Source organism: Patiria miniata, unplaced genomic scaffold (genome assembly GCF_015706575.1).
Source record: "Patiria miniata isolate m_02_andy unplaced genomic scaffold, ASM1570657v1 HiC_scaffold_30, whole genome shotgun sequence".
Classification (NCBI taxonomy): Eukaryota; Metazoa; Echinodermata; class Asteroidea; order Valvatida; family Asterinidae; genus Patiria; species Patiria miniata.
Genome location: NW_024037070.1, coordinates 194,022 through 203,301, shown reverse-complemented (window position 1 = coordinate 203,301; position 9,280 = coordinate 194,022). Strand labels below are relative to the sequence as shown.

The following is a 9,280-nucleotide window of genomic DNA, read 5'->3' as shown; positions in this document are numbered from 1 at the left end:
GTATTCAAACATTGAGAATTTTGAGAAATTGGGCAAAAATAATCCAGTTTTTGGTCAAAAATTATCATTTTGGACTTATTTTGCTTAAAATATTGATGCATTCTTTCTTCTAAATGGCACTTTTTGTCCAGAAAATGTGTAGGAATGTGTTTAAGGGACCCTTGGGTGTCTTTCGTGTAATTTTTGAGCAACTTTTTTTTGGGCCAAAATTGAAAAAAAAAACAAGGGGTTAGCCTTACATTTTTACTGAAATTTGGCCCAAAAATGACTTTTCTGTAAACGACTCAGAAATACCTCTTGATGCACCAGGAACACAATCAGTATTCATACATCGAAAATTTTGAGAAATTGGGCAAAAATAATCAAGTTTTTGGTCAAAATTATCATTTTGGACTTATTTTGCTTAAAATATTGATGCATTCTTTCTTCTAAATGGCACTTTTTGTCCAGGAAATGTGTAGGAATGTGTTTAAGGGACCCTTGGGCATCTTTCGTGTAATTTTTAAGCAACTTTATTTTTTGGCCAAAATTAAAAAAAAAACATTTTACTGAAATTCGGCCAAAAATTGACTTTTCTCTAAACGACTCAGAAATACCTTTTGATGCACCAGGAACACATTTCAGTATTCAAACATCGAGAATTTTGAGAAATTGGGCAAAAATAATCCAGTTTTTGGTCAAAAATTATTATTTTGGACTTATTTTGCTTAAAATATTGATGCATTCTTTCTTCTAAATGGCACTTTTTGTCCAGGAAATGTGTAGGAATGTGTTTAAGGGACCCTTGGGCATCTTTCGTGTAATTTTTAAGCAACTTTATTTTTTGGCCAAAATTGAAAAAAAAACAAGGGGTTAGCCTTACATTTTTACCGAAATTTGGCCAAAAATTGACTTTTCTCTAAACGACTCAGAAATACCTTTTGATGCACCAGGAACACATTTCAGTATTCAAACATTGAGAATTTTGAGGAATTGGGCAAAAATAATCCAGTTTTTGGTCAAAAATTATCATTTTGGACTTATTTTGCTTAAAATATTGATGCATTCTTTCTTCTAAATGGCACTTTTTGTCCAGGAAATGTGTAGGAATGTGTTTAAGGGACCCTTGGGCATCTTTCGTGTAATTTTTAAGCAACTTTATTTTTTGGCCAAAATTGAAAAAAAACCAAGGGGTTAGCCTTACATTTTTACCGAAATTTGGCCAAAAATTGGCTTTTCTCTAAACGACTCAGAAATACCTCTTGATGCACCAGGAACACATTTCAGTATTCAAACATTGAGAATTTTGAGAAATTGGGCAAAAATAATCCAGTTTTTGGTCAAAAATTATTATTTTGGACTTATTTTGCTTTAAATATTGATGCATTCTTTCTTCTAAATGGCACTTTTTGTCCAGGAAATGTGTAGGAATGTGTTTAAGGGACCCTTGGGCATCTTTCGTGTAATTTTTAAGCAACTTTATTTTTTGGCCAAAATTGAAAAAAAAACAAGGGGTTAGCCTTACATTTCTACCGAAATTTGGCCAAAAATTGACTTTTCTCTAATCGACTCAGAAATACCTCTTGATGCACCAGGAACACATTTCAGTATTCAAACATTGAGAATTTTGAGAAATTGGGCAAAAATAATCCAGTTTTTGGTCAAAAATTATTATTTTGGACTTATTTTGCTTAAAATATTGATGCATTCTTTCTTCTAAATGGCACTTTTTGTCCAGGAAATGTGTAGGAATGTGTTTAAGGGACCCATGGGCATCTTTCGTGTAATTTTGAAGCAACTTTATTTTTTGGCCAAAATTGAAAAAAAAACAAGGGGTTAGCCTTACATTTCTACCGAAATTTGGCCAAAAATTGACTTTTCTCTAAACGACTCAGAAATACCTCTTGATGCACCAGGAACACATTTCAGTATTCAAACATTGAGAATTTTGAGAAATTGGGCAAAAATAATCCAGTTTTTGGTCAAAAATTATTATTTTGGACTTATTTTGCTTTAAATATTGATGCATTCTTTCTTCTAAATGGCACTTTTTGTCCAGGAAATGTGTAGGAATGTGTTTAAGGGACCCTTGGGCATCTTTCGTGTAATTTTTAAGCAACTTTATTTTTTGGCCAAAATTGAAAAAAAAACAAGGGGTTAGCCTTACATTTTTACTGAAATTTGGCCAAAAATTGACTTTTCTCTAAACGACTCAGAAATACCTCTTGATGCACCAGGAACACATTTCAGTATTCAAACATGGAGAATTTTGAGAAATTGGGCAAAAATAATCCAGTTTTTGGTCAAAAATTATTATTTTGGACTTATTTTGCTTTAAATATTGATGCATTCTTTCTTCTAAATGGCACTTTTTGTCCAGGAAATGTGTAGGAATGTGTTTAAGGGACCCTTGGGCATCTTTCGTGTAATTTTTAAGCAACTTTATTTTTTGGCCAAAATTGAAAAAAAACAAGGGGTTAGCCTTACATTTTTACCGACATTTGGCCAAAAATTGGCTTTTCTCTAAACGACTCAGAAATACCTCTTGATGCACCAGGAGCACATTTCAGTATTCAAACATTGAGAATTTTGAGAAATTGGGCAAAAATAATCCAGTTTTTGGTCAAAAATTATTATTTTGGACTTATTTTGCTTAAAATATTGATGCATTCTTTCTTCTAAATGGCACTTTTTGTCCAGGAAATGTGTAGGAATGTGTTTAAGGGACCCTTGGGCATCTTTCGTGTAATTTTTAAGCAACTTTATTTTTTGGCCAAAATTGAAAAAAAAACCAAGGGGTTAGCCTTACATTTTTACCGAAATTTGGCCAAAAATTGACTTTTCTCTAATCGACTCAGAAATACCTCTTGATGCACCAGGAACACATTTCATTATTCAAACATTGAGAATTTTGAGAAATTGGGCAAAAATAATCCTTTTTTTGGTCAAAAATTATTATTTTGGACTTATTTTGCTTAAAATATTGATGCATTCTTTCTTCTAAATGGCACTTTTTGTCCAGGAAATGTGTAGGAATGTGTTTAAGGGACCCTTGGGCATCTTTCGTGTAATTTTTAAGCAACTTTATTTTTTGGCCAAAATTGAAAAAAAAACAAGGGTTAGCCTTACATTTTTACCGAAATTTGGCCAAAAATTGACTTTTCTCTAAACGACTCAGAAATACCTCTTGATGCACCAGGAACACATTTCAGTATTCAAACATTGAGAATTTTGAGAAATTGGGCAAAAATAATCCAGTTTTTGGTCAAAAATTATTATTTTGGACTTATTTTGCTTTAAATATTGATGCATTCTTTCTTCTAAATGGCACTTTTTGTCCAGGAAATGTGTAGGAATGTGTTTAAGGGACCCTTGGGCATCTTTCGTGTAATTTTTAAGCAACTTTATTTTTTGGCCAAAATTGAAAAAAAACCAAGGGGTTAGCCTTACATTTTTACCGAAATTTGGCCAAAAATTGACTTTTCTTTAATCGACTCAGAAATACCTCTTGATGCACCAGGAACACATTTCAGTATTCAAACATTGAGAATTTTGAGAAATTGGGCAAAAATAATCCTTTTTTTGGTCAAAAATTATTATTTTGGACTTATTTTGCTTAAAATATTGATGCATTCTTTCTTCTAAATGGCACTTTTTGTCCAGGAAATGTGTAGGAATGTGTTTAAGGGACCCTTGGGCATCTTTCGTGTAATTTTTAAGCAACTTTATTTTTTGGCCAAAATTGAAAAAAAAAACAAGGGGTTAGCCTTACATTTTTACCGAAATTTGGCCAAAAATTGACTTTTCTCTAAACGACTCAGAAATACCTCTTGATGCACCAGGAACACATTTCAGTATTCAAACATTGAGAATTTTGAGAAATTGGGCAAAAATAATCTAGTTTTTGGTCAAAAATTATTATTTTGGACTTATTTTGCTTTAAATATTGATGCATTCTTTCTTCTAAATGGCACTTTTTGTCCAGGAAATGTGTAGGAATGTGTTTAAGGGACCCTTGGGCATCTTTCGTGTAATTTTGAAGCAACTTTATTTTTTGGCCAAAATTGAAAAAAAAACAAGGGGTTAGCCTTACATTTTTACCGAAATTTGGCCAAAAATTGACTTTTCTCTAATCGACTCAGAAATACCTCTTGATGCACCAGGAACACATTTCATTATTCAAACATTGAGAATTTTGAGAAATTGGGCAAAAATAATCCTTTTTTTGGTCAAAAATTATTATTTTGGACTTATTTTGCTTAAAATATTGATGCATTCTTTCTTCTAAATGGCACTTTTTGTCCAGGAAATGTGTAGGAATGTGTTTAAGGGACCCTTGGGCATCTTTCGTGTAATTTTTAAGCAACTTTATTTTTTGGCCAAAATTGAAAAAAAAACCAAGGGGTTAGCCTTACATTTTTACCGAAATTTGGCCAAAAATTGACTTTTCTCTAATCGACTCAGAAATACCTCTTGATGCACCAGGAACACATTTCAGTATTCAAACATTGAGAATTTTGAGAAATTGGGCAAAAATAATCCAGTTTTTGGTCAAAAATTATCATTTTGGACTTATTTTGCTTAAAATACTGATGCATTCTTTCTTCTAAATGGCACTTTTTGTCCAGGAAATGTGTAGGAATGTGTTTAAGGGACCCTTGTGCATCTTTCGTGTAATTTTTAAGCAACTTAATTTTTTGGCCAAAATTGAAAAAAAAACAAGGGGTTAGCCTTACATTTTTACTGAAATTTGGCCAAAAATTGACTTTTCTCTAAACGACTCAGAAATACCTCTTGATGCACCAGGAACACATTTCAGTATTCAAACATTGAGAATTTTGAGAAATTGGGCAAAAATAATCCAGTTTTTGGTCAAAAATTATTATTTTGGACTTATTTTGCTTAAAATATTGATGCATTCTTTCTTCTAAATGGCACTTTTTGTCCAGGAAATGTGTAGGAATGTGTTTAAGGGACCCTTGGGCATCTTTCGTGTAATTTTTAAGCAACTTAATTTTTTGGCCAAAATTGAAAAAAAAACCAAGGGGTTAGCCTTACATTTTTACCGAAATTTGGTAAGGTATTTTGTAAAAACTTGGTAGTTTTATTTTTCGATGTTTGCAAATGTTGTATATTCCCTTTAAGGGACCCTTGGGTATCTTTAGTGTAATTTTATGTAACTTTATTTTTCGGCCAAAAGTGAAAAAATTGCAAGGGGTTAACCTTACATTTTCGTTAAATTGGGCCAAAAATTGACTTTTCTGCAAACAACTTAGAAATACTTATTAATGCAAGATAACCGTTTTTAACTTCTTGATCTGGTTTATACAAGCGTTATGGTACAAATAAATGATTGAATTTAAAAACGAGTTTTGAACAAGTTTGTATATTTGTATATTTTAGTCCATTTCATCCTCATCCCCAGTGGCATCAACCTTGTTCCCAGGGCTATTAACCTCCTTCCCAGGGCATCAACCTTGTTCCCAGGGCTGTTAACCTTGTTCCCAGGGCATCAACCTTGTTCCCAGGGCTGTTAACCTCCTTCCCAGGGTATCAACCTTGTTCCCAGGGCTTTTAACCTCATTCCCAGGGCATAAACCTTGTTCCCAGGGCAATCAACAGTGTTCCAAGTCTTTCAACCCAACCACCCCTTGAGCTAAATTCACTGTATTATTCAGTCATAATAAAGACTCCAAAGATTGGCTTTAAATCAGTTTTACTGTATTTATTCCAGTACTTGTTTCTCAACATTAAATAAAAACAGTTCAACAGCTGTTATTCAATATCTTACTCATTAAATAAAGTCGGATAAAAATAGGTAGATTTAAATTTTACACGGACAAGTACATGTTTTGTAGCATAACTCAACTTCTGACACACCAATAAGTAAACTTGTTTTCAACTTCCGTTGGTAAAAGAATTAAGAATGTCATACAAGTAACTTTGACGAAATAAACTTGTCATTCAGAATACGCCAAATGAATATCAGTACAAAATATACTTGTTTTTTCACCATATTTGTTTTATTGAATCTCTGAATTAATCAGATATTGGAGAAGAAAAACATGTTTATCTTCAACAGGTAATAATAATTTATAACGTGCCTTTTCCAAAGGTTACAAAACGTGAGCCAGGACACCTCTGATATCAGGTTAAAATAAAGACAAGGCGATTTGTAGCAAAATTTAATTATAAATAGCAAGGGGTTAACCTTACATTTTCCACTAAATTGATCAAAGGGTTACTTTTTTACAAACGACACGGAAATCCCTGTTGATGCAAGAGGAGATTCATTAAGTATTCATCAATAAACAACTTGAATGTATTGCACAAAAGTAAATGATTTTTGAAGAAACATTTCATTACTGATTGATTTTGTCCTATCTATCCAGGAGACGTGTAGAAACGTGCTTCAGGTTGAGCATCTTCACTGCGAGTTTGCAGCAATTTCACTTTCAACGCAAAATTGGCCAAAAAATGACAAGGGGTTAACTTTACATTTTACCGAGATTTGTGGTCAAACATTTCATATCACTCATTACCAATCAGTTTTGAATATTTGGGCAAAGATGATAACATTGGGGGGGGGGGTTCAGTTGTGCCTGATTTTGACTGTTTCCTAGTTTTATAGACAAAGGCCTTTCCAAATTGAGAAGCATTTTGAGAGAAATGAAAAAGTTCCAAAAGTAGACATCATAGGTTAGAGTGAAGCTTCATGTTGTAGCCTCATGTAGTTTGTACCTCCTTCTTGGCCAATGTCCTCCAAGATGTTTCTGCCAGAAGACGTCTTCGGAAAACCTTCAAGAAAAGATCGCAAACGGTTTTTAAGTATCATTTATAATAAAATATCTGTAGCACTTTTTCCCATATTGAAATTGAATCTAGATGTGGCAATTCAACTGTTTGCCAGAGATATATTGGAAAGACATTATTTTAAGGAAATACATTATTGAAAGGTCTCAAAAACAAATGAAATTTGGTTGCTTCCTGCAATTTTAGGAAATTCATTTGCAAAACACCCCATCCAGTGTAGAAATGCAACTGTATCAAAATTGATTAAACAAACATTTTGAGCAGTTATACACCATTTCCATGGTCTAAAGTGCACTAGTTTTTTACTTGCCTTGGCCTACAAGAACCTTCAGGTTTTGCAAGAACGAGTCACAAGTGAAAATTGTCTCATTAAGATTGCTTCAGTCAATAATTCAACAACAACTGAGAATAGTTACCTCAGTAAACATACAATCTTGTTCCGAGGTCTCCATAATTTTGCCTTTTCGTAGTCAGTACACCTGCTGGAAATACAAAAATAAATCAAGAAATATCAGCAATGCAAATTAACAGTTGCAATATACATTGTATTTTCTTACACATTAAGGCAAGGTGTGGTTCTCAAGCGCTAATTTCTTTTTGTTTTTTTAAGAGGCTTTTTCTTGGAGAAAAGTAAGCTTGGGAGGATCTAATTTTGGTGGTAAAACATTGGATTTAGATTTTAGGTTTGGAAAGTTGTTAATTAAATCAGCCAGGTTAAAAAGAAGTTTGCTCATTCTTATGCTTACCACTAAGATGTCCACTCTGCTCAGTTTTGATGAGACAATTTTCTCTAGACTCTGATGCCATCTGCCTCCAGCATTTGTGCTGTCAGATGAAATTTACCTCAAGAAATAGATAAATAAATACAACAATTTTACCAATGTTTTAACCAGAATCGTCTTTTAAATTAAAAACAATTCTGCGGTGATGTTTGATAGATGTTCTTCAACTCTAGGTACTTCTCTTGCACTGTTTATCCTTTTTTATTTCAACACCAAACCCTTTTCCATTTTCGAGAGTGCACCAATTGGCACAATGATCCAAGCATGTTTTTTTTTCAAATCAACAATTAATGTTCTTTCTTAATTCAATTCCTTTTTGCAAATATTTCTTTTCCGGTTATTTTTTCCCATGTTCTTAATATTTCATTTTTTAAAACTGAAGCACAGTTATCTCATCGCTAATAAGATCTCATTGGATTTTGACTGCAAATTTGAATTTCTTTTGGCAAAACTTCCTCTTGTCATGGAATTGAATTTTTTTTTTTTAATTACAGTTTTTGGTGTTTTAAGCCCCTAATCTTCCATCCTTTTTGGAAATAAAATATGAATTGATGTGATCCGCTCAGTGAACATGATTCAGAATTACTGAAAACAACTTTTTGGAGCAATTTTTCAAATGGGTTTCAAATAGGATGAAATGGAAATGCCAAATTTGGACCAAAATGGTATAGTGTTCAGAGATTTTTTTTCTTTTGTTATTAGAAAACAGATTTTTTTTTTTTTTTTTTTAAGTTAATGCCACAATGACGAATTCAAATTGTGATTAACTGATTCCTGTTCACTGAGCAGGTCAAATATCCTGGTAAGGTCTGTTTAAACAGGGCCACCACGAGAAGGTCCCAGGATACCAGCCCCAACACGCTTTCAGTATCGTCAGGCCCATTGCTGGATAAAAGGTAGGCCCCGGAGGGCCAGACACAGTTATCGACTGTCCGGTCCGCCCGCCCAGCCCCGAAGGACCAGGAAAGCACCCTAACCTATATGCGTGCCCCCCTAAGTCCATCCCCCTTACGGGTTCATGCGGTCTGATAGGAAGTAGCAGCGTTTGCCGGCTGTGAATACAGGGCCACGCCCCTATAAAGAGGGACGCACTACCTGCTCCTTTATGGCACGGCATCCTAGGGTTTCCAGGCCGCTGCGTAGGACCCACGCCCCACGTGGAAGGCGGACCTACCACGCGGACGCAACTCGCCCCTTGAATCTGTGCTGGATTTTCGCCGCACCTCAATTGAAGCACCCAGTCAGACTCCAATTAGTAATCGATACCGCCGCACCACCCTAAGCCCTAACGGCATAGGGATATAGGAGATCCCATAGCCTTATAAGTTTTCAGCGGGATATAGCAGATCCCCTGAACTAAAAAAAAAACCTATTTAGAGAGTGAAATTTTCATTTCACTAATTGGTGATCCAATTTATTTTTTTTAAAAAATGATTTTCCGATGGCTGGCTGGCTGGCTGGCTGGCTCCCCGGCTGGCTTGGCTGATTGTTGTCTTGCTATCGATTCAAAGATGACAGTCTAAAATGAGGGGTTTACTTCTAAAGAATGTTTATGCCATAAAGGCAGTGCACAAGCTAATTATTAAAAGTACAATTTATTGGAGCCTTGCAGCAGGGGCAGATCCAGGGGGCAAGTTTCCCACTAATAGTACTGAGGCCAAAAATTATCAAATTTTGCTTCCCATGGAGTAGATTCCCCCCCCCCC

General features: G+C 34.5%; 1 long non-coding RNA gene across 1 annotated transcript; it reads right to left on the bottom strand.

Moving 5' to 3' along the window:
- Window positions 1-6,118: 6,118 nt before the first annotated feature.
- On the bottom strand, window positions 6,119-8,033 carry LOC119739537. Its single transcript, XR_005272590.1, has 3 exons — window positions 7,539-8,033; window positions 7,209-7,274; window positions 6,119-6,777 (listed from the first exon to the last, which is right to left on the bottom strand). It is a non-coding gene; the product is annotated as an uncharacterized LOC119739537 (long non-coding RNA).
- Between the last annotated feature and the right edge of the window lie 1,247 nt (window positions 8,034-9,280).